Source organism: Pseudophryne corroboree, chromosome 2 (assembly GCF_028390025.1).
Source record: "Pseudophryne corroboree isolate aPseCor3 chromosome 2, aPseCor3.hap2, whole genome shotgun sequence".
Taxonomy (NCBI): Eukaryota; Metazoa; Chordata; class Amphibia; order Anura; family Myobatrachidae; genus Pseudophryne; species Pseudophryne corroboree.
The window spans coordinates 67,473,257-67,496,394 of record NC_086445.1 but is presented as its reverse complement, the minus strand read 5'-3'; the positions used below and the strand labels follow the sequence as shown (position 1 = coordinate 67,496,394).

The 23,138-nt window shown below is 46.9% G+C and overlaps 1 protein-coding gene across 1 annotated transcript in view; it reads right to left on the bottom strand.

Annotated features, from left to right (window-relative positions):
* LOC134999086 (glutamate carboxypeptidase 2-like) overlaps positions 1-21,375 on the bottom strand; it is a 151,922-nt gene extending 130,547 nt beyond the window's left edge. Inside the window, exon 1 of the mRNA XM_063951404.1 lies at positions 21,331-21,375. The gene's annotated coding sequence lies outside the window, so the exon portion shown is untranslated. The remainder of the gene's footprint in view (positions 1-21,330) is intronic.
* Between the last annotated feature and the right edge of the window lie 1,763 nt (positions 21,376-23,138).

Here is a 23,138-nt window from a genome sequence, read left to right as displayed (position 1 = left end):
GTGGCACTGCAGTGTCACGCAGGATGTCCCTTCCAAAAAACCCTCCCCAAACAGCACATGACGCAAAGAAAAAAAGAGGCGCAATGAGGTAGCTGACTGTGTGAGAAAGATAAGCGACCCTAGTGGCCGACACAAACACCGGGCCCATCTAGGAGTGGCACTGCAGTGTCACGCAGGATGTCCCTTCCAAAAAACCCTCCCCAAACAGCACATGACGCAAAGAAAAAAAGAGGCGCAATGAGGTAGCTGACTGTGTGAGAAAGATAAGCGACCCTAGTGGCCGACACAAACACCGGGCCCATCTAGGAGTGGCACTGCAGTGTCACGCAGGATGTCCCTTCCAAAAAACCCTCCCCAAACAGCACATGACGCAAAGAAAAAAAGAGGCGCAATGAGGTAGCTGACTGTGTGAGAAAGATAAGCGACCCTAGTGGCCGACACAAACACCGGGCCCATCTAGGAGTGTCACTGCAGTGTCACGCAGGATGTCCCTTCCAAAAAACCCTCCCCAAACAGCACATGACGCAAAGAAAAAAAGAGGCGCAATGAGGTAGCTGTGTGAGAAAGATAAGCGACCCTAGTGGCCGACACAAACACCGGGCCCATCTAGGAGTGGCACTGCAGTGTCACGCAGGATGTCCCTTCCAAAAAACCCTCCCCAAACAGCACATGACGCAAAGAAAAAAAGAGGCGCAATGAGGTAGCTGTGTGAGTAAGATTAGCGACCCTAGTGGCCGACACAAACACCGGGCCCATCTAGGAGTGGCACTGCAGTGTCACGCAGGATGGCCCTTCCAAAAAACCCTCCCCAAACAGCACATGACGCAAAGAAAAAAAGAGGCGCAATGAGGTAGCTGACTGTGTGAGTAAGATTAGCGACCCTAGTGGCCGACACAAACACCGGGCACATCTAGGAGTGGCACTGCAGTGTGACGCAGGATGTCCCTTCCAAAAAACCCTCCCCAAACAGCACATGACGCAAAGAAAAAAAGAGGCGCAATGAGGTAGCTGTGTGAGTAAGATTAGCGACCCTAGTGGCCGACACAAACACCGGGCCCATCTAGGAGTGGCACTGCAGTGTCACGCAGGATGTCCCTTCCAAAAAACCCTCCCCAATCAGCACATGATGCAAAGAAAAAGAAAAGAAAAAAGAGGTGCAAGATGGAATTATCCTTGGGCCCTCCCACCCACCCTTATGTTGTATAAACAAAACAGGACATGCACACTTTAACCAACCCATCATTTCAGTGACAGGGTCTGCCACACGACTGTGACTGATATGACGGGATGGTTTGGACCCCCCCCAAAAAAGAAGCAATTAATCTCTCCTTGCACAAACTGGCTCTACAGAGGCAAGATGTCCACCTCATCTTCACCCTCCGATATATCACCGTGTACATCCCCCTCCTCACAGATTATCAATTCGTCCCCACTGGAATCCACCATCTCAGCTCCCTGTGTACTTTGTGGAGGCAATTGCTGCTGGTCAATGTCTCCGCGGAGGAATTGATTATAATTCATTTTAATGAACATCATCTTCTCCACATTTTCTGGATGTAACCTCGTACGCCGATTGCTGACAAGGTGAGCGGCGGCACTAAACACTCTTTCGGAGTACACACTTGTGGGAGGGCAACTTAGGTAGAATAAAGCCAGTTTGTGCAAGGGCCTCCAAATTGCCTCTTTTTCCTGCCAGTATAAGTACGGACTGTGTGACGTGCCTACTTGGATGCGGTCACTCATATAATCCTCCACCATTCTATCAATGTTGAGAGAATCATATGCAGTGACAGTAGACGACATGTCCGTAATCGTTGTCAGGTCCTTCAGTCCGGACCAGATGTCAGCATCAGCAGTCGCTCCAGACTGCCCTGCATCACCGCCAGCGGGTGGGCTCGGAATTCTGAGCCTTTTCCTCGCACCCCCAGTTGCGGGAGAATGTGAAGGAGGAGATGTTGACAGGTCGCGTTCCGCTTGACTTGACAATTTTGTCACCAGCAGGTCTTTCAACCCCAGCAGACCTGTGTCTGCCGGAAAGAGAGATCCAAGGTAGGCTTTAAATCTAGGATCGAGCACGGTGGCCAAAATGTAGTGCTCTGATTTCAACAGATTGACCACCCGTGAATCCTTGTTAAGCGAATTAAGGGCTGCATCCACAAGTCCCACATGCCTAGCGGAATCGCTCCGTGTTAGCTCCTTCTTCAATGCCTCCAGCTTCTTCTGCAAAAGCCTGATGAGGGGAATGACCTGACTCAGGCTGGCAGTGTCTGAACTGACTTCACGTGTGGCAAGTTCAAAGGGCATCAGAACCTTGCACAACGTTGAAATCATTCTCCACTGCACTTGAGACAGGTGCATTCCATCTCCTATATCGTGCTCAATTGTATAGGCTTGAATGGCCTTTTGCTGCTCCTCCAACCTCTGAAGCATATAGAGGGTTGAATTCCACCTCGTTACCACTTCTTGCTTCAGATGATGGCAGGGCAGGTTCAGTAGTTTTTGGTGGTGCTCCAGTCTTCTGTACGTGGTGCCTGTACGCCGAAAGTGTCCCGCAATTTTTCTGGCCACCGACAGCATCTCTTGCACGCCCCTGTCGTTTTTTAAAAAATTCTGCACCACCAAATTCAAGGTATGTGCAAAACATGGGACGTGCTGGAATTTGCCCATATTTAATGCACACACAATATTGCTGGCGTTGTCCGATGCCACAAATCCACAGGAGAGTCCAATTGGGGTAAGCCATTCCGCGATGATCTTCCTCAGTTGCCGTAAGAGGTTTTCAGCTGTGTGCGTATTCTGGAAAGCGGTGATACAAAGCGTAGCCTGCCTAGGAAAGAGTTGGCGTTTGCGAGATGCTGCTACTGGTGCCGCCGCTGCTGTTCTTGCGGCGGGAGTCCATACATCTACCCAGTGGGCTGTCACAGTCATATAGTCCTGACCCTGCCCTGCTCCACTTGTCCACATGTCCGTGGTTAAGTGGACATTGGGTACAACTGCATTTTTTAGGACACTGGTGAGTCTTTTTCTGACGTCCGTGTACATTCTCGGTATCGCCTGCCTAGAGAAGTGGAACCTAGATGGTATTTGGTAACGGGGGCACACTGCCTCAATAAATTGTCTAGTTCCCTGTGAACTAACGGCGGATACCGGACGCACGTCTAACACCAACATAGTTGTCAAGGACTCAGTTATCCGCTTTGCAGTAGGATGACTGCTGTGATATTTCATCTTCCTCGCAAAGGACTGTTGAACAGTCAATTGCTTACTGGAAGTAGTACAAGTGGGCTTACGACTTCCCCTCTGGGATGACCATCGACTCCCAGCGGCAACAACAGCAGCGCCAGCAGCAGTAGGCGTTACACGCAAGGATGCATCGGAGGAATCCCAGGCAGGAGAGGACTCGTCAGACTTGCCAGTGACATGGCCTGCAGGACTATTGGCATTCCTGGGGAAGGAGGAAATTGACACTGAGGGAGTTGGTGGGGTGGTTTGCGTGAGCTTGGTTACAAGAGGAAGGGATTTACTGGTCAGTGGACTGCTTCCGCTGTCACCCAAAGTTTTTGAACTTGTCACTGACTTATTATGAATGCGCTGCAGGTGACGTATAAGGGAGGATGTTCCGAGGTGGTTAACGTCCTTACCCCTACTTATTACAGCTTGACAAAGGGAACACACGGCTTGACACCTGTTGTCCGCATTTCTGGTGAAATACCTCCACACCGAAGAGCTGATTTTTTTGGTATTTTCACCTGGCATGTCAACGGCCATATTCCTCCCACGGACAACAGGTGTCTCCCCGGGTGCCTGACTTAAACAAACCACCTCACCATCAGAATCCTCCTGGTCAATTTCCTCCCCAGCGCCAGCAACACCCATATCCTCCTCATCCTGGTGTACTTCAACACTGACATCTTCAATCTGACTATCAGGAACTGGACTGCGGGTGCTCCTTCCAGCACTTGCAGGGGGCATGCAAATAGTGGAAGGCGCATGCTCTTCACGTCCAGTGTTGGGAAGGTCAGGCATCGCAAACGACACAATTGGACTCTCCTTGTGGATTTGGGATTTCAAAGAACGCACAGTTCTTTGCGGTGCTTTTGCCAGCTTGAGTCTTTTCAGTTTTCTAGCGAGAGGCTGAGTGCTTCCATCCTCATGTGAAGCTGAACCACTAGCCATGAACATAGGCCAGGGCCTCAGCCGTTCCTTGCCACTCCGTGTGGTAAATGGCATATTGGCAAGTTTACGCTTCTCCTCCGACAATTTTATTTTAGGTTTTGGAGTCCTTTTTTTTCTGATATTTGGTGTTTTGGATTTGACATGCTCTGTACTATGACATTGGGCATCGGCCTTGGCAGACGACGTTGCTGGCATTTCATCGTCTCGGCCATGACTAGTGGCAGCAGCTTCAGCACGAGGTGGAAGTGGATCTTGATCTTTCCCTAATTTTGGAACCTCAACTTTTTTGTTCTCCATATTTTATAGGCAGAACTAAAAGGCACCTCAGGTAAACAATGGAGATGGATGGATTGGATACTAGTATACAATTATGGACGGACTGCCACGGTTAGGTGGTATAAAAAAACCACGGTTAGGTGGTATATATTATAATAATAATACAATTATGGATGGACGGACTGCCTGCCGACTGCCGACACAGAGGTAGCCACAGCCGTGAACTACCGCACTGTACACTGGTTGATAAAGAGATAGTAGTATACTCGTAACAACTAGTATGACACTATGACGACGGTATAAAGAATGAAAAAAAAACCACGGTTAGGTGGTATATATTATAATAATAATACAATTATGGATGGACGGACTGCCTGCCGACTGCCGACACAGAGGTAGCCACAGCCGTGAACTACCGCACTGTACACTGGTTGATAAAGAGATAGTAGTATACTCGTAACAACTAGTATGACACTATGACGACGGTATAAAGAATGAAAAAAAAACCACGGTTAGGTGGTATATATTATAATAATAATACAATTATGGATGGACGGACTGCCTGCCGACTGCCGACACAGAGGTAGCCACAGCCGTGAACTACCGCACTGTACACTGGTTGATAAAGAGATAGTAGTATACTCGTAACAACTAGTATGACACTATGACGACGGTATAAAGAATGAAAAAAAAACCACGGTTAGGTGGTATATATTATAATAATAATACAATTATGGATGGACGGACTGCCTGCCGACTGCCGACACAGAGGTAGCCACAGCCGTGAACTACCGCACTGTACACTGGTTGATAAAGAGATAGTAGTATACTCGTAACAACTAGTATGACACTATGACGACGGTATAAAGAAAGAAAAAAAAATACCACAGTTAGGTGGTATATATTATAATAATAATACAATTATGGATGGACGGACTGCCTGCCGACTGCCGACACAGAGGTAGCCACAGCCGTGAACTACCGCACTGTACACTGGTTGATAAAGAGATAGTAGTATACTCGTAACAACTAGTATGACACTATGACGACGGTATAAAGAATGAAAAAAAAACCACGGTTAGGTGGTATATATTATAATAATAATACAATTATGGATGGACGGACTGCCTGCCGACTGCCGACACAGAGGTAGCCACAGCCGTGAACTACCGCACTGTACACTGGTTGATAAAGAGATAGTAGTATACTCGTAACAACTAGTATGACACTATGACGACGGTATAAAGAATGAAAAAAAAACCACGGTTAGGTGGTATATATTATAATAATAATACAATTATGGATGGACGGACTGCCTGCCGACTGCCGACACAGAGGTAGCCACAGCCGTGAACTACCGCACTGTACACTGGTTGATAAAGAGATAGTAGTATACTCGTAACAACTAGTATGACACTATGACGACGGTATAAAGAATGAAAAAAAAACCACGGTTAGGTGGTATATATTATAATAATAATACAATTATGGATGGACGGACTGCCTGCCGACTGCCGACACAGAGGTAGCCACAGCCGTGAACTACCGCACTGTACACTGGTTGATAAAGAGATAGTAGTATACTCGTAACAACTAGTATGACACTATGACGACGGTATAAAGAATGAAAAAAAAACCACGGTTAGGTGGTATATATTATAATAATAATACAATTATGGATGGACGGACTGCCTGCCGACTGCCGACACAGAGGTAGCCACAGCCGTGAACTACCGCACTGTACACTGGTTGATAAAGAGATAGTAGTATACTCGTAACAACTAGTATGACACTATGACGACGGTATAAAGAAAGAAAAAAAAATACCACGGTTAGGTGGTATATATTGTAATACAATTATGGATGGACGGACTGCCTGCCGAGTTCCGACTGCCGACACAGAGGTAGCCACAGCCGTGAACTACCGCACTGTACTGTGTCTGCTGCTAATATAGACTGGTTGATAAAGAGATAGTATACAATACATACAACAATATACTACTATACTGGTGGTCAGGCACTGGTCACCACTAGTCACACTGGCAGTGGCACTCCTGCAGCAAAAGTGTGCACTGTTTAATTTTAAATTAATATAATATTATGTACTCCTGGGGGCTCCTGCTATAACAACCTGCAGTGCTCCCCAGTCTCCCCCACAATTATTATAAGCTTTGCCTTTTATACATTGATGTGCAGCACACTGGGCTGAGCTGAGTGCACACAGACTGAGTCACACTGTGTGACTGGCTGCTGCTGTGTATCGTTTTTTTTCAGGCAGAGAACGGATATAGCAGAGAACGGATATATTATATTAAAATAAATAAAAGTTAACTAACAACAACTGCACTGGTCACTGTGGTAAACTCTGTCTGACTCTGCACAATCTCTCTCTCTCTTCTAATCTAATTTCTAATGGAGAGGACGCCAGCCACGTCCTCTCCCTATCAATCTCAATGCACGTGTGAAAATGGCGGCGACGCGCGGCTCCTTATATAGAATCCGAGTCTCGCGAGAATCCGACAGCGTCATGATGACGTTCGGGCGCGCTCGGGTTAACCGAGCAAGGCGGGAGGATCCGAGTCTGCTCGGACCCGTGAAAAAAACATGAAGTTCGTGCGGGTTCGGTTTCAGAGAAACCGAACCTGCTCATCTCTAGTAATAATGCCCCTTCCATTACAGTGGATGATATAACTCAGTGCCATCCCGGGTCATAGTGTGCACTAAGTTATACCCACATGTAGCAGCACCACAAGCCACACAGCAACCTGCCTGCCAATAATAATGCCCCTTCTATTACAGTGTTATTATGTATACTGTACATCATGCCCTGCCGTGTCATCCTGATCTGTACTAGTACTGCTAAGTTGTTGCCGTCGAGGAGCCGCACTGTTGAAATGAGTATGTACAGCTCAGGATAACACTGTATGGCATACAGCAACAGCAAGAGACAGGGGATGGGCAGGGCCTGGGCCACAGCGCAGCGTCCTGACGCCTGACGTCAGCACCACAACGGGCCTGGACCAAGTGACAGGGTAAGGGGGGCCGGGGGAGAATGTTGGTGCGGCCGACAGCATTAATTAATTTTTTTAGTTAATTAGCGGCCGAGAGGAGTGGGTAGTTTAGACAGCATTAACAGGTGCTGCGGCTCGTTTTTTTTGCGCCTCTGACCCTTGGGGCCCCTCTGACCCTTGGGGCCGGGGACGAGTGTCCCCTTTGACCCCCCCTGTCGCCGGGCCTGTGTACTGGCCCTGGTGGCAGGGGAGGGGCTGCACACACACAGTGCTGCTGCTGCTGCTCAATCCCTGCACTTGCATGGCACCTCTCATGTTTGGGGGGCCGAGCTGCCCCCTTGCACCCCCCCTGCTCATTCTGGCACCTCTGCACGTGTATAAACTACAGTGCGCATGCGCAGCGAGTGATTTATGAGTGCGTTCGCAGCAAAATTTTACTCATTAAATGAGTGACAGGAAGTCAGCATTTGGGGTGGTAAAGAGGAATGGTCATGCGAAATGATGGCGTGTTATGGCCGTTCAGACAGCGTTTTCTGGGCGTGCATATATTAGCAGCAGGCGATCACACTTGCTACTGGAGAGGCCTGTGTGTCCCGGAAAAGAGAACTCAGCCTGGGCCTCTTCAGAGGTACTCAGTCTTTGCGATCCAATGTGCGACGATGTTATCAATGGCCCTCATTCCGAGTTGTTCGCTCGCAAGTGAATTTTAGCAGATTTGCTCATGCTAAGCCGCCGCCTACTGGGAGTGAATCTTAGCATCTTAAAATTGCGAACGATGTATTTGCAATATTGCGATTACACACCTCGTAGCAGTTTCTGAGTAGCTCCAGACTTACTCGGCATCTGCGATCAGTTCAGTGCTTGTCGTTCCTGGTTTGACGTCACAAACACACCCAGCGTTCGCCCAGACACTCCCCCGTTTCTCCAGCCACTCCTGCGTTTTTTCCGGAAACAGTAGCGTTTTTTCCCACACGCCCATAAAACGGACTGTTTCCGCCCAGTAACACCCATTTCCTGTCAATCACATTACGATCGCCAGAACGATGAAAAAGCCGTGAGTAAAATTCCTAAGTGCATAGCAAATTTACTTGGCGCAGTTGCAGTGCAGACATTGCGCATGCGCATTAAGCGGAAAATCGCTGCGATGCGAAGATTTTTACCGAGCGAACAACTCGGAATGAGGGCCCATGTTTCTGCAGTCACGCGGCACCGTACGCAAAGATGCGATCGCAGTGGGCGTCCTTTTGCATGGGTTAGCTTCTGCCCATATTAGCACATAATCGCAATTGCATACGGCAAATCGTTACAACAGGAGTAGATAGAACAACAGCACCTGATAACCCCAGTGTGGAGAGTGGAAACCATTTATTATCAAATCTAGCAAGCGGGGATGGAAAAAGCCGAATGCTCATAGAAGTCATTGACATTGTGCTCTCATTTGGTTCCCTACTAAGTGACTTAATAGAATTGCATTTTTATATTCCCCAGGACAAAGGACAATCATTTATCACCTACAGGATAATAAAGTAATTTTGATAGAGAGGCAGCGCTGCCTTGTTACTGGTAAAGGACGTACAGTTTGTACTGAAGAAAAGGAAGATTTGTTATTTATTTATTTATTACCAGTTGTTTATATAGCGCACACATATTCCGCAGCGCTTTACAGAGAATATTTGTCCATTCACATCAGTCCCTGCCCCAGTGGAGCTTACAATCTATATTCCCTATCACATGTACACAGACACATTCACGGTAGGGTTAATTTTGTTGGGAGCCAATTAACCTACCAGTATATTTTTGGATTGTGAGAGGAAACCGGAGTACCCGGATGAAACCCACGCAAGTACGGGGAGAATGTACAAACTCCACACAGTTAGGGCCATGGTGGGAATTGAACCCATGACCTGAGTGCTGTGAGGCAGTAATGCTAACTATTACACCATCCGTACTGCCCCATGTAACAGTAATGTGATTTTTCTAAAAATATTCTTGCCACGGGTAATGAACTTGCAGATTATCACACTATCAGTAGCGCTGTTTGAGAGACAGAGACTACCAATGGGTTATTGGTGGACATGACACAAGATTAATGACCCAAAGGAACTGGTTAGAGATACGAAATTTTAAAGGTGATGGATACTCAGTACAGGTTGAGTATCCCTTATCCAAAACGCTTGGGACCAGAAGTATTTTGGATATGGGATTTTTCCGTATTTTGGAATAATTGCATAATATAATGAGATATCATGGCGATGGGACCCAAGTCAAAGCACAGAATGCATTTATGTTTCATATACACCTTATACACACAGCCTGAAGGTAATTTTAGCCAATATTTTTTATAACTTTGTGCATTAAACAAAGTGTGTGTACATTTACATAATTCATTTATGTTTCATGTACATCTTATACACACAGCCTGAAGGTCATTTAATACAATATTTTTAATAACTTTGTGTATTAAACAAAGTTTGAGTACATTGAGCCACAGAAAACAAAGATTTCACTATCTCACTCTCACTCAAAAAAGTCCGTATTTCGGAATATTCCGTATTTCGGAATATTTGGATATGGGATACTCAACCTGTATTACAATATTTATTAAGGTTGAATGTTCACAAAGACCATCCTACAGTAGGAGTGTATGTCTGCATAATTTGGTCGGCTAGCATTGCCTTAGGACTCCACTTTAGGGATGGCTATCGACGGTTACATACAGATATGTCCTGATATATCGTTGCTGCGTACCGCATAGCTGGCGCCATGCAACTCGCGCCAGCTCCTTGCGCTATAACTCCCGTTATAAGTTGCGTTGTAAATGTGACGTCACGTTATAATTGTAACATGCATTCTACTTTCTGTCCACCAGATGTCGTTTTTCCTAAACTCTATGGCGAATGCCTCAAATAGCCAACGGACCCTTCGTAGCGCTACCTGCTGATTGGCTGACGGGTTTGAATCCTAGCGGGACCAGAATTTTTTTTTTGTGGATTCTTAATGTCATTTTTAATGGAATGGGAAAAGTCAGAAAAAAAATGCGTGGGGTCCCCCCTCCTAAACATAACCAGCCTCGGGTTCTTCGAGCCGGTCCTGGTTCTAAAAATCCGGGGGGAAAACGGACAGGGGATCCCCCGTATTTTTAAAACCAGCAGCGGGCTCTGCGCCTGGTGCTGGTGCAAAAAATACGGGGGACAAAAAGAGTAGGGGTCCCCCGTATTTTTTACACCAGCATCGGGCTCCACTAGCTGGACAGATAATGCCACAGCCGGGGGTCACTTTTATACAGTGCCCTGCGGCCGTGGCATTAAATATCCAACTAGTCACCCCTGGGCGGGGTACCCTGGGGCTGTGGGGACCCCTTCAATCAAGGGGTCCCCCCCCCCCCAGCCACCCAAGGGCCAAGGGTGAAGCCCGAGGCTGTCCCCCCCATCCAAGGGCTGCGGATGGGGGGCTGATAGCCTTGAGAAATGTGAAAGAATATTGTTTTTTTCCAGTAGTACTACAAGTCCCAGCAAGCCTCCCCTGCAAGCTGGTACTTGGAGAACCACAAGTACCAGCATGCAGGAGAAAAACGGGCCCGCTGGTACCTGTAGTTCTACTGGGAAAAAAATACCCAAATAAAAACAGGAGACACACACCGTGACAGTAAAAGTTTATTTCACACATGTCGACACACACATACTTACCTATGTTGACACGACGGTCGGTCCACTTGTCCACATTAATGACATAGAGATCCAGTGGCATTGTGCATTACATATTTAGGGCTATTTGAAGCAAATGAACCGGAAATGATGTCCGAAATGTACATGCTGTTTATGATAGTCAACGGGTGCACCGTGGTTGGGGTTAGTGCTTTGTTACAACGAGCTCAGCTGGAAATAATAAACAGACCAAACAAGTGTATTTCTTTAAAAAAAAATATATAAAAATAAATTCACCAAAAAAAAAAAAATCCCCCCTATAGATGTCGAACTTACTGGTCTACAGTTACCAGGATAAGATTTAATTCCCTTTTTAAATATTGGGACTACCTCTGCTATTCGCCAATCCTTCTGTATCATGCCTGAAGTAATTGAATCATAGAAAATCAAATATAATGCCTTGCTAGTTCTGATACTTATAGTGCCTTGTTTATATACTTAAAAACCTTTTTAGTGTTTGTTTTACTCTTCCTGGCTATTCACTTTTCGTGTTCTATTTTAGCCGCTCTCATTTCTTTTTTACATTTTTTGTTACATTCCTTGTAGTACTGGAATGATCCCGTCGGATTTAAATGCTTTGAAAGCACACCTTTTTTTATCCATTTCTTCCCTAAGCTTTTTATTAAGTCATGTAGGTTTTATTTTAATACTTCTGTGTTTGCGAAACAGAATTTCCCAATCAATGGGGGTCATTCCGAGATGATCGTAGCTGTGCTAAATTTAGCACAGCTACGATCATTCACACTGACATGCGAGGGGACGCCCAGCACAGGGCTATCCCGCCCCGCATGTCAGCGCCGGCCCCCTCGCAGAAGTGCAAAGGCATCGCACAGTGGCGATGCCTTTGCACTTCAAGAGTAGCTCCCGACCAGCGCAGCTTTAGCGTGCTGGCCGGGAGCTACTCATCGCTCCCCGGCCCACAGCGGCTGTGTGTAACATCACGCAGCCGTTGCGGCCCGCCCCCCATTTGGCCTGGCCACGCCTGCATTGGCCGGACCACGCCCACAAAACGGCAGACAAACGCCGCCATTCCGCCCCCACCCAGCGACCGCCTCTGCCTGTCAATCAGGCAGAGGCGATCGTAGCGGCCCGACGGCCATCGGCCGTCTGGCATGTGCCAGTGCACTGTGGCGCCGACGCATGCGCAGTTCTGACCCGATTGCACCGCTGCGATAAACTGCAGCATGCGATCGGGTCAGAATGACCCCCAATATCCTTTAGTGCTCGTTTCAGCATGTTCAAATTAGCTTTTCTAAAGTTAAAAGTCTTAGTTGAACCCTTATAGCGATGTTTTTGAAAGCTAATATTGAATCTGATCATATTATCATTAGAGATGAGCGCCTGAAATTTTTCGGGTTTTGTGTTTTGGTTTTGGGTTCGGTTCCGCGGCCGTGTTTTGGGTTCGAACGCGTTTTGGCAAAACCTCACCGAATTTTTTTTGTCGGATTCGGGTGTGTTTTGGATTCGGGTGTTTTTTTCAAAAAACACTAAAAAACAGCTTAAATCATAGAATTTGGGGGTCATTTTGATCCCAAAGTATTATTAACCTCAAAAACCATAATTTACACTCATTTTCAGTCTATTCTGAATACCTCACACCTCACAATATTATTTTTAGTCCTAAAATTTGCACCGAGGTCGCTGTGTGAGTAAGATAAGCGACCCTAGTGGCCGACACAAACACCGGGCCCATCTAGGAGTGGCACTGCAGTGTCACGCAGGATGTCCCTTCCAAAAAACCCTCCCCAAACAGCACATGACGCAAAGAAAAAAAGAGGCGCAATGAGGTAGCTGTGTGAGTAAGATTAGCGACCCTAGTGGCCGACACAAACACCGGGCCCATCTAGGAGTGGCACTGCAGTGTCACGCAGGATGGCCCTTCCAAAAAACCCTCCCCAAACAGCACATGACGCAAAGAAAAAAAGAGGCGCAATGAGGTAGCTGTGTGAGTAAGATTAGCGACCCTAGTGGCCGACACAAACACCGGGCCCATCTAGGAGTGGCACTGCAGTGTCACGCAGGATGTCCCTTGCAAAAAACCCTCCCCAAACAGCACATGACGCAAAGAAAAAAAGAGGCGCAATGAGGTAGCTGTGTGAGTAAGATTAGCGACCCTAGTGGCCGACACAAACACCGGGCCCATCTAGGAGTGGCACTGCAGTGTCACGCAGGATGTCCCTTCCAAAAAACCCTCCCCAAACAGCACATGACGCAAAGAAAAAAAGAGGCGCAATGAGGTAGCTGACTGTGTGAGTAAGATTAGCGACCCTAGTGGCCGACACAAACACCGGGCCCATTTAGGAGTGGCACTGCAGTGTCACGCAGGATGTCCCTTCCAAAAAACCCTCCCCAATCAGCACATGATGCAAAGAAAAAGAAAATAAAAAAGAGGTGCAAGATGGAATTGTCCTTGGGCCCTCCCACCCACCCTTATGTTGTATAAACAAAACAGGACATGCACACTTTAACCAACCCATCATTTCAGTGACAGGGTCTGCCACACGACTGTGACTGATATGACGGGTTGGTTTGGACCCCCCCCCAAAAAAGAAGCAATTAATCTCTCCTTGCACAAACTGGCTCTACAGAGGCAAGATGTCCACCTCATCATCACCCTCCGATATATCACCGTGTACATCCCCCTCCTCACAGATTATCAATTCGTCCCCACTGGAATCCACCATCTCAGCTCCCTGTGTACTTTGTGGAGGCAATTGCTGCTGGTCAATGTCTCCGCGGAGGAATTGATTATAATTCATTTTAATGAACATCATCTTCTCCACATTTTCTGGATGTAACCTCGTACTCCGATTGCTGACAAGGTGAGCGGCGGCACTAAACACTCTTTCGGAGTACACTTGTGGGAGGGCAACTTAGGTAGAATAAAGCCAGTTTGTGCAAGGGCCTCCAAATTGCCTCTTTTTCCTGCCAGTATAAGTACGGACTGTGTGACGTGCCTACTTGGATGCGGTCACTCATATAATCCTCCACCATTCTATCAATGTTGAGAGAATCATATGCAGTGACAGTAGACGACATGTCCGTAATCGTTGTCAGGTCCTTCAGTCCGGACCAGATGTCAGCATCAGCAGTCGCTCCAGACTGCCCTGCATCACCGCCAGCGGGTGGGCTCGGAATTCTGAGCCTTTTCCTCGCACCCCCAGTTGCGGGAGAATGTGAAGGAGGAGATGTTGACAGGTCGCGTTCCGCTTGACTTGACAATTTTGTCACCAGCAGGTCTTTCAACCCCAGCAGACTTGTGTCTGCCGGAAAGAGAGATCCAAGGTAGGCTTTAAATCTAGGATCGAGCACGGTGGCCAAAATGTAGTGCTCTGATTTCAACAGATTGACCACCCGTGAATCCTTGTTAAGCGAATTAAGGGCTCCATCCACAAGTCCCACATGCCTAGCGGAATCGCTCCGTGTTAGCTCCTCCTTCAATGTCTCCAGCTTCTTCTGCAAAAGCCTGATGAGGGGAATGACCTGACTCAGGCTGGCAGTGTCTGAACTGACTTCACGTGTGGCAAGTTCAAAGGGCATCAGAACCTTGCACAACGTTGAAATCATTCTCCACTGCGCTTGAGACAGGTGCATTCCACCTACTATATCGTGCTCAATTGTATAGGCTTGAATGGCCTTTTGCTGCTCCTCCAACCTCTGAAGCATATAGAGGGTTGAATTCCACCTCGTTACCACTTCTTGCTTCAGATGATGGCAGGGCAGGTTCAGTAGTTTTTGGTGGTGCTCCAGTCTTCTGTACGTGGTGCCTGTACGCCGAAAGTGTCCCGCAATTCTTCTGGCCACCGACAGCATCTCTTGCACGCCCCTGTCGTTTTTTAAAAAATTCTGCACCACCAAATTCAAGGTATGTGCAAAACATGGGACGTGCTGGAATTTGCCCATATTTAATGCACACACAATATTGCTGGCGTTGTCCGATGCCACAAATCCACAGGAGAGTCCAATTGGGGTAAGCCATTCCGCGATGATCTTCCTCAGTTGCCGTAAGAGGTTTTCAGCTGTGTGCGTATTCTGGAAACCGGTGATACAAAGCGTAGCCTGCCTAGGAAAGAGTTGGCGTTTGCGAGATGCTGCTACTGGTGCCGCCGCTGCTGTTCTTGCGGCGGGAGTCCATACATCTACCCAGTGGGCTGTCACAGTCATATAGTCCTGACCCTGCCCTGCTCCACTTGTCCACATGTCCGTGGTTAAGTGGACATTGGGTACAGCTGCATTTTTTAGGACACTGGTGACTCTTTTTCTGAGGTCTGTGTACATTTTCGGTATCGCCTGCCTAGAGAAATGGAACCTAGATGGTATTTGGTACCGGGGACACAGTACCTCCAACAAGTCTCTAGTTGGCTCTGCAGTAATGATGGATACCGGAACCACGTTTCTCACCACCCAGGATGCCAAGGCCTCAGTTATCCGCTTTGCAGTAGGATGACTGCTGTGATATTTCATCTTCCTCGCAAAGGACTGTTGAACAGTCAATTGCTTACTGGAAGTAGTACAAGTGGGCTTACGACTTCCCCTCTGGGATGACCATCGACTCCCAGCGGCAACAACAGCAGCGCCAGCAGCAGTAGGCGTTACACGCAAGGATGCATCGGAGGAATCCCAGGCAGGAGAGGACTCGTCAGAATTGCCAGTGACATGGCCTGCAGGACTATTGGCATTCCTGGGGAAGGAGGAAATTGACACTGAGGGAGTTGGTGGGGTGGTTTGCGTGAGCTTGGTTACAAGAGGAAGGGATTTACTGGTCAGTGGACTGCTTCCGCTGTCACCCAAAGTTTTTGAACTTGTCACTGACTTATTATGAATGCGCTGCAGGTGACGTATAAGGGAGGATGTTCCGAGGTGGTTAACGTCCTTACCCCTACTTATTACAGCTTGACAAAGGGAACACACGGCTTGACACCTGTTGTCCGCATTTCTGGTGAAATACCTCCACACCGAAGAGCTGATTTTTTTGGTATTTTCACCTGGCATGTCAACGGCCATATTCCTCCCACGGACAACAGGTGTCTCCCCGGGTGCCTGACTTAAACAAACCACCTCACCATCAGAATCCTCCTGGTCAATTTCCTCCCCAGCGCCAGCAACACCCATATCCTCCTCATCCTGGTGTACTTCAACACTGACATCTTCAATCTGACTATCAGGAACTGGACTGCGGGTGCTCCTTCCAGCACTTGCAGGGGGCGTGCAAATGGTGGAAGGCGCATGCTCTTCACGTCCAGTGTTGGGAAGGTCAGGCATCGCAACCGACACAATTGGACTCTCCTTGTGGATTTGGGATTTCGAAGAATGCACAGTTCTTTGCTGTGCTGCTTTTGCCAGCTTGAGTCTTTTCATTTTTCTAGCGAGAGGCTGAGTGCTTCCATCCTCATGTGAAGCTGAACCACTAGCCATGAACATAGGCCAGGGCCTCAGCCGTTCCTTGCCACTCCGTGTGGTAAATGGCATATTGGCAAGTTTACGCTTCTCCTCCGACAATTTTATTTTAGGTTTTGGAGTCCTTTTTTTTCTGATATTTGGTGTTTTGGATTTGACATGCTCTGTACTATGACATTGGGCATCGGCCTTGGCAGACGACGTTGCTGGCATTTCATCGTCTCGGCCATGACTAGTGGCAGCAGCTTCAGCACGAGGTGGAAGTGGATCTTGATCTTTCCCTAATTTTGGAACCTCAACATTTTTGTTCTCCATATTTTAATAGGCACAACTAAAAGGCACCTCAGGTAAACAATGGAGATGGATACTAGTATACAATTATGGACTGCCTGCCGAGTGCAGACACAGAGGTAGCCACAGCCGTGAACTACCGTACTGTACTGTGTCTGCTGCTAATATAGACTGGTTGATAAAGAGATGTCTATGTAACTATGTATGTATAAAGAAGAAAGAAAAAAAACCACGGTTAGGTGGTATACAATTATGGACGGACTGCCTGCCGAGTGCAGACACAGAGGTAGCCACAGCCGTGAACTACCGTACTGTACTGTGTCTGCTGCTAATATAGACTGGTTGATAAAGAGATGTCTATGTAACTATGTATGTATAAAGAAGAAAGAAAAAAAAACCACAGTTAGGTGGTATACAATTATGGACGGACTGCCTGCCGAGTGCAGACACAGAGGTAGCCACAGCCGTGAACTACCGTACTGTACTGTGTCTGCTGCTAATATAGACTGGTTGATAAAGAGATGTCTATGTAACTATGTATGTATAAAGAAGAAAGAAAAAAAAACCACGGTTAGGTGGTATACAATTATGAACGGACTGCCTGCCGAGTGCAGACACAGAGGTAGCCACAGCCGTGAACTACCGTACTGTACTGTGTCTGCTGCTAATATAGACTGGTTGATAAAGAGATGTCGTAGTAGTATGTATGTATAAAGAAGAAAAAAAAACCACGGTTAGGTGGTATACAATTATGGAAGGACTGCCTGCCGAGTGCAGACACAGAGGTAGCCACAGCCGTGAACTACCGTACTGTGTCTGCTGCGACTGGATGATAAATGATATAAAAAATATATATATATCTATATATCACTACTGCAGCCGGACAGGTATATATTATATATTATATAATGACGGACCTGCTGGACACTGTCTGTCAGCAGAATGAGTTTTATTTTTATAGAATAAAAAAAAAAACAACACACAAGTGAAGTCACACGACGAGTGTTTAACTTTTTCAGGCAATCACAATATAAGTATACTACTAACTATACTGGTGGTCAGTGTGGTCAGGTCACTGGTCAGTCACACTGGCAGTGGCACTCCTGCAGCAAAAGTGTGCACTGTTTAATTTTAATATAATATTATGTACTCCTGGCTCCTGCTATAACCTATAACTGGCACTGCAGTGCTCCCCAGTCTCCCCCACAATTATAAGCTGTGTGAGCTGAGCAGTCAGACAGATATATAATATATATAGATGATGCAGCACACTGGGCTGAGCCTGAGCAGTGCACACAGATATGGTATGTGACTGAGTCACTGTGTGTATCGCTTTTTTCAGGCAGAGAACGGATATATTAAATAAACTGCACTGTCTGGTGGTCACTCACTAGTAAACTCTCTGCACTCTCTACACTTCTACAGTACTCCTCCTAGTCCTAAGCTCCAGTAAATCTCTCTCTCTTATAATCTAAATGGAGAGGACGCCAGCCACGTCCTCTCCCTATCAATCTCAATGCACGTGTGAAAATGGCGGCGACGCGCGGCTCCTTATATAGAATCCGAGTCTCGCGATAGAATCCGAGCCTCGCGAGAATCCGACAGCGTCATGATGACGTTCGGGCGCGCTCGGGTTAACCGAGCAAGGCGGGAAGATCCGAGTCGCTCGGATCCGTGTAAAAAAAGCTGAAGTTCGGGCGGGTTCGGATTCCGAGGAACCGAACCCGCTCATCTCTAATTATCATCGCTATTTCCGAAGGTCTCCAGTAGTTTAATATTTAATGTAATCTCAACATTATTGGTTAGTACTAGATCCAGTATAGTCCTACGTCTAAATGGTTCCTCGATTACCTGAGACAAGTAGTGATCTTTTAGCATATTTAAAAACCTGTTTCCTCTAGCTGTTTTACATGATTCGGTGTTCCAATTTATTTCCGGATAATTAAAATCCCCAATGATTAGGACCTCTCCCAGTCCTGCAGCTTTTTCGATTTGCTGCAAGAGTTGTAATTCTTCAGTCACGCTAATATCTGGCGGTTTGTAGCATGTCCCTATTAATAGCTTTTTTTGTATCTTTTTCCCCACTGGAAATATCAACCCATGATGACAACACGTTATCTCCAGTCCCCTTGTAAACATCTTCCTTTGTTTAAATACGGTTTTAATAACCCTCAATGATCAATGTTTTTTTCAACCACCAGGGGGAAACCAGTGATGATTAAACCATCGATGGTACATGTCTGTACATGCGCAAATGAACGGGGTGTAATGGTGGGTATATCTAGAACAAACTATCGCATCCGTCCTGCATGCTGAAAGATTTTCATGCCGACAGACCGATAATTTGTGCACGGTTGCAGCCATACACTGTGCACTTATCTGTCTGATCAGCCAATAATTACCTGATTGGGACAATAATTGCACAGTGTGTGGCCACTGGTAGTTCCAGTAACTTCCTAAATATCTGATATTAACCCTGGTTTGTTTGATTATAACCCAGGGCTGCAGGGATGAATACGCAACCTGTACCACCATCAGGTGGGCGTGCTGATGCTGCCCCAAAGGCCCCCTTCCCCAGCTTCTAGGATGCCAAGAATGGCACAGTAGGTACAACTTGTAGAGAGATTTGGTGGTGCATCCATACGAAACATCCAGCACTCGGTTACCTACTATAGGGACAGGAATCGAGTGGTGGACCATCAGAACCATCAATGTTTTTGTCCCAATGATTGATGAGTGTCTCTAAAAACACACATGCACACAACATCTCCACACACACACACACACACACACACACACACACACACACACACACCACTCAGACACAATCGCTTGATGGCTTCTGATGTTAAACAATTAATATTCAAGCAGTAATCTCCTGGCCACCGAGGCTGAGCTCTATAAAGCGCCAAGAGAACAATTATACCGCTTTCACATTGCAATAGCGTGTCACATCCGGGACTTGTGCACGGCTCCTTTCCGGGTGTGATCCGCCTGAGATCATTTCCAAGTGCCGCCTCTCCCTATAGTGTGAACGGATCTCTGGTCGCATTGACCCAGCAACCCGTTCACACTGCACTTCAACCCGGGAATAACCCTGCTTTATTCCTTGATTGAAATACCGGGTCAGTCGACCCAGGAAATTGGAACATACCCCTTTCACACCGCACCTCGACCTGCGTCGAGATCCCCTAAGAACACCAGGGAAAAGGTAGGTGCAATTTCATTATAAATACATTTAAACACATTCAAACATGTTAAACACACTGTGAAATCTGTATTCTGTACCTAGGGTTTAGGGGGTCATTCCGAGTTGTTCGCTAGCTGTTTTCGGTCGCAGCACAGCCTTCAGGCAAAAAATCGGCACTTATGCGTATGCGGCGCAATGCGCACGCGCGACGTACTATTACAATGAACAATGTAGTTTCACACAGGGTCTAGCGAAGCTTTTCAGTCGCATTGCTGACCGCAGAGTGATTGACAGGAAGAGGGCGTTTCTGGGTGTCAACTGACCGTTTTCAGGGAGTGTTCGAAAAAACGCAAGCGTGCCTGGCTGGGCGAACGCAGGGCGTGTTCGTGACGTCAAAACAGGAACTAAACAGTCTGAAGTGATCGCAAGTGCTGAGTAGGTCTGGAGCTGCTCTGAAACTGCACAATTTTTTTTGTAGCCGCGCTGCGATCTGTTCGTTCGCACTTCTGCTAAGCTAAGATACACTCCCAGAGGGCGGCGGCTTAGCATTTGCACGGCTGCTAAAATCTGCTAGCGAGCGAACAACTCGGAATGACCACCTTAGCACTAAAGGTTTTACACACCATAGTACTGCAGCTCTGTATCTGCTTTCCCGGCTCTGTGCTGCATATTCCCTTTAAAACACATTTTATACCTCTTATGTTCTATACATTGTAACCAGAGTTCAGCTTTGCCAACAGCCCTGCAGTGCCAAGGTGCTGGGGGCTAAGCTCTCCTCCACCAGCGTGTGCCACTCAGCCCTGTGGCCTGGGAGGCAATCACGTTTCCGGCTGTCGAGATCCCATCAGTCAGGATACTGATGCCGGAATCCCAACCGCTGGCACTCCATTTGTCTTGCCTAGGATTCTGCCTGATATGGAAACATACAGTACAGGTGCATACCTCCCAACATGACCCTCTCCAGGAGGGACAGAATGCTCTGCTCCTGGACTTCCCTCTTCATTTATGATTGCCATCACCTGTGCTGAAACACCTTTCTTATCCATTAACATGTTCAACACAGGTGCCGGCATTCATAAATTAAGAGGGTAGTCCAGAACCAGAGCATTCTGTCCCTCCTGGAGAGGGTCATGTTGGGAGGTATGCAGGTGGAACAGATGGACAGAGAGGGCAGCACAAGTCCAGTGATTGCATCCGCTTTAGTTTGGACACCTTTTGTGTTGTGTGCCTAATTATAACTACACAAAAGAGCGGTGTCGTATGTGAACACAACAAAATACCATACCTCCAGGAGGGACAGAATGCTCTGTTCATGGACTTCCCTCTTTATGTATGATTGCCCTCACCTGTGCTGAAACACCTTTCTTATCCATTTACTCACCTGTTCAAAACAGGTGCTGGCAATAATACATTAAGAGAAAAGTCCAGGAGCAGAGCATTCTGTCCCTCCTGGAGAGGGTCATGTTGGTAGGTATGAAATCCACCATATGATTATAGTGGGTCTAGCAGATTTTTCTCAGACAGCGTTTTCCTCCTGGTTTAATAGTCAGCATAGAGCAAACATTCACAAGTCATTACTGCAATGAGCAAAGCTCATTGTGTGATCGGAGAGGAGTACATAGAAATCCATTCCTCGGGACACAGTTATAGGCCATGTTTTCCAGGTCTCCTCACAGACTCACAAGGGAAATAATTAGCAACACCTGTGTCAGCCAGTAGTGACTGCAGCTGTGCTCCAGCAAGGAGATATGGAAAACATGCGTGCTGCATTTGAGTAGCAATGCAATAGAATAGCTACAGAATCAGCCAATAGGAAGGCTAGTATCAATCGTAGCTTGTCTTAACTGCCAACACCACCGAAGGGAGTGGCATTAGTCAGGCTTGTACCCGTTCTAAATGCTGAGCCTGCATTTGTGTTGGTGGTTGTGCCAAAGAGACTGGTAGGCTGGGTGGCTTGAGTGCTTCCAAACATACCCTAAAATAAAAATGTTCCATTAACATGTATGAGACTTTGGGGGACATTTACTAAGCAGTGATAAGAGCGGAGAAGTGAGCCAGTGGAGAAGTTGCCCATGGCAACCAATTAGCACTGAAGTAACATCTATAATTTGCATACTATAAAATGATACAGAGCTGCTGATTGCTTGATGGGGCAACTTCTCCACTGGCTCACTTCTCCACTTCTCACTTCTCCACTCTTATCACTGCTTAGTAAATGTCCCCCTATAATCCTTACTCATGTAGAGGAATTCCTGGCACTAACCATGGTGCTAGTCTTTGGTCCCACGGTGTTTGTGTACCTAAATGAGAAGCCTGCGTTGGATGTGGTGGTTGCCTGTCCAAAGGGCTTATTAAATAAGCTGGTAGATGGTTGAGCAGCCGTCTGGCAAAAGAGACCTCTGGTGTTGGCTTCAAAAGTGATGGTGCCTGAACGGTAAAGCCGTACACATAAGGGAAATACTGCAGTGTGGAGCAGAGGCTCTATGTGTTAAAGGTTACATACAATACACCAGAACACCTGCAAGCCACGGTCCCAGTAGTAACAGAAGTGAGCAGCCCAAGGTTAGTGCATTAGTAAAAGTCAATATGGTAGAGATAATTTCTCCACGGACTGCAGTACACCGAATCCAGGCCTGCTACCACTTTACTGAAGAGTAAAATCACTTAATACAGCATTTATCACTGGGCTCTCTAAGCTGCTCTGGCAGCAATCACTAACTGCCCATTATACCTTACCTGGACTTACAGACCAACAGCTACAGCCTGTCCGAGGTTACTGGTCTTGGCATAAGGACTGGGAACTACTGGAGCCTTAGCAAAGCAATGGAAGAACCCACAAAATAGTGATGGGGACCACCAGCATCAAAATAGTAATTCACGGAAAAACGAAAAACCCTATTTTTCTTATACAACCTTTTGGGGGACATTGGAATCTTGGGGACATCCTAACGTTTCCCCTACAGATGGGTATGTTCAGAACTTATGGTGGGTAATACCAATTAGCAGTAGTACCAGCTACAGTAGCAACTTTGAACACAAAGTCATTGAGTTTGCAGAACTTATTAACCTCATGCTCAGTGACCTGGTATAATG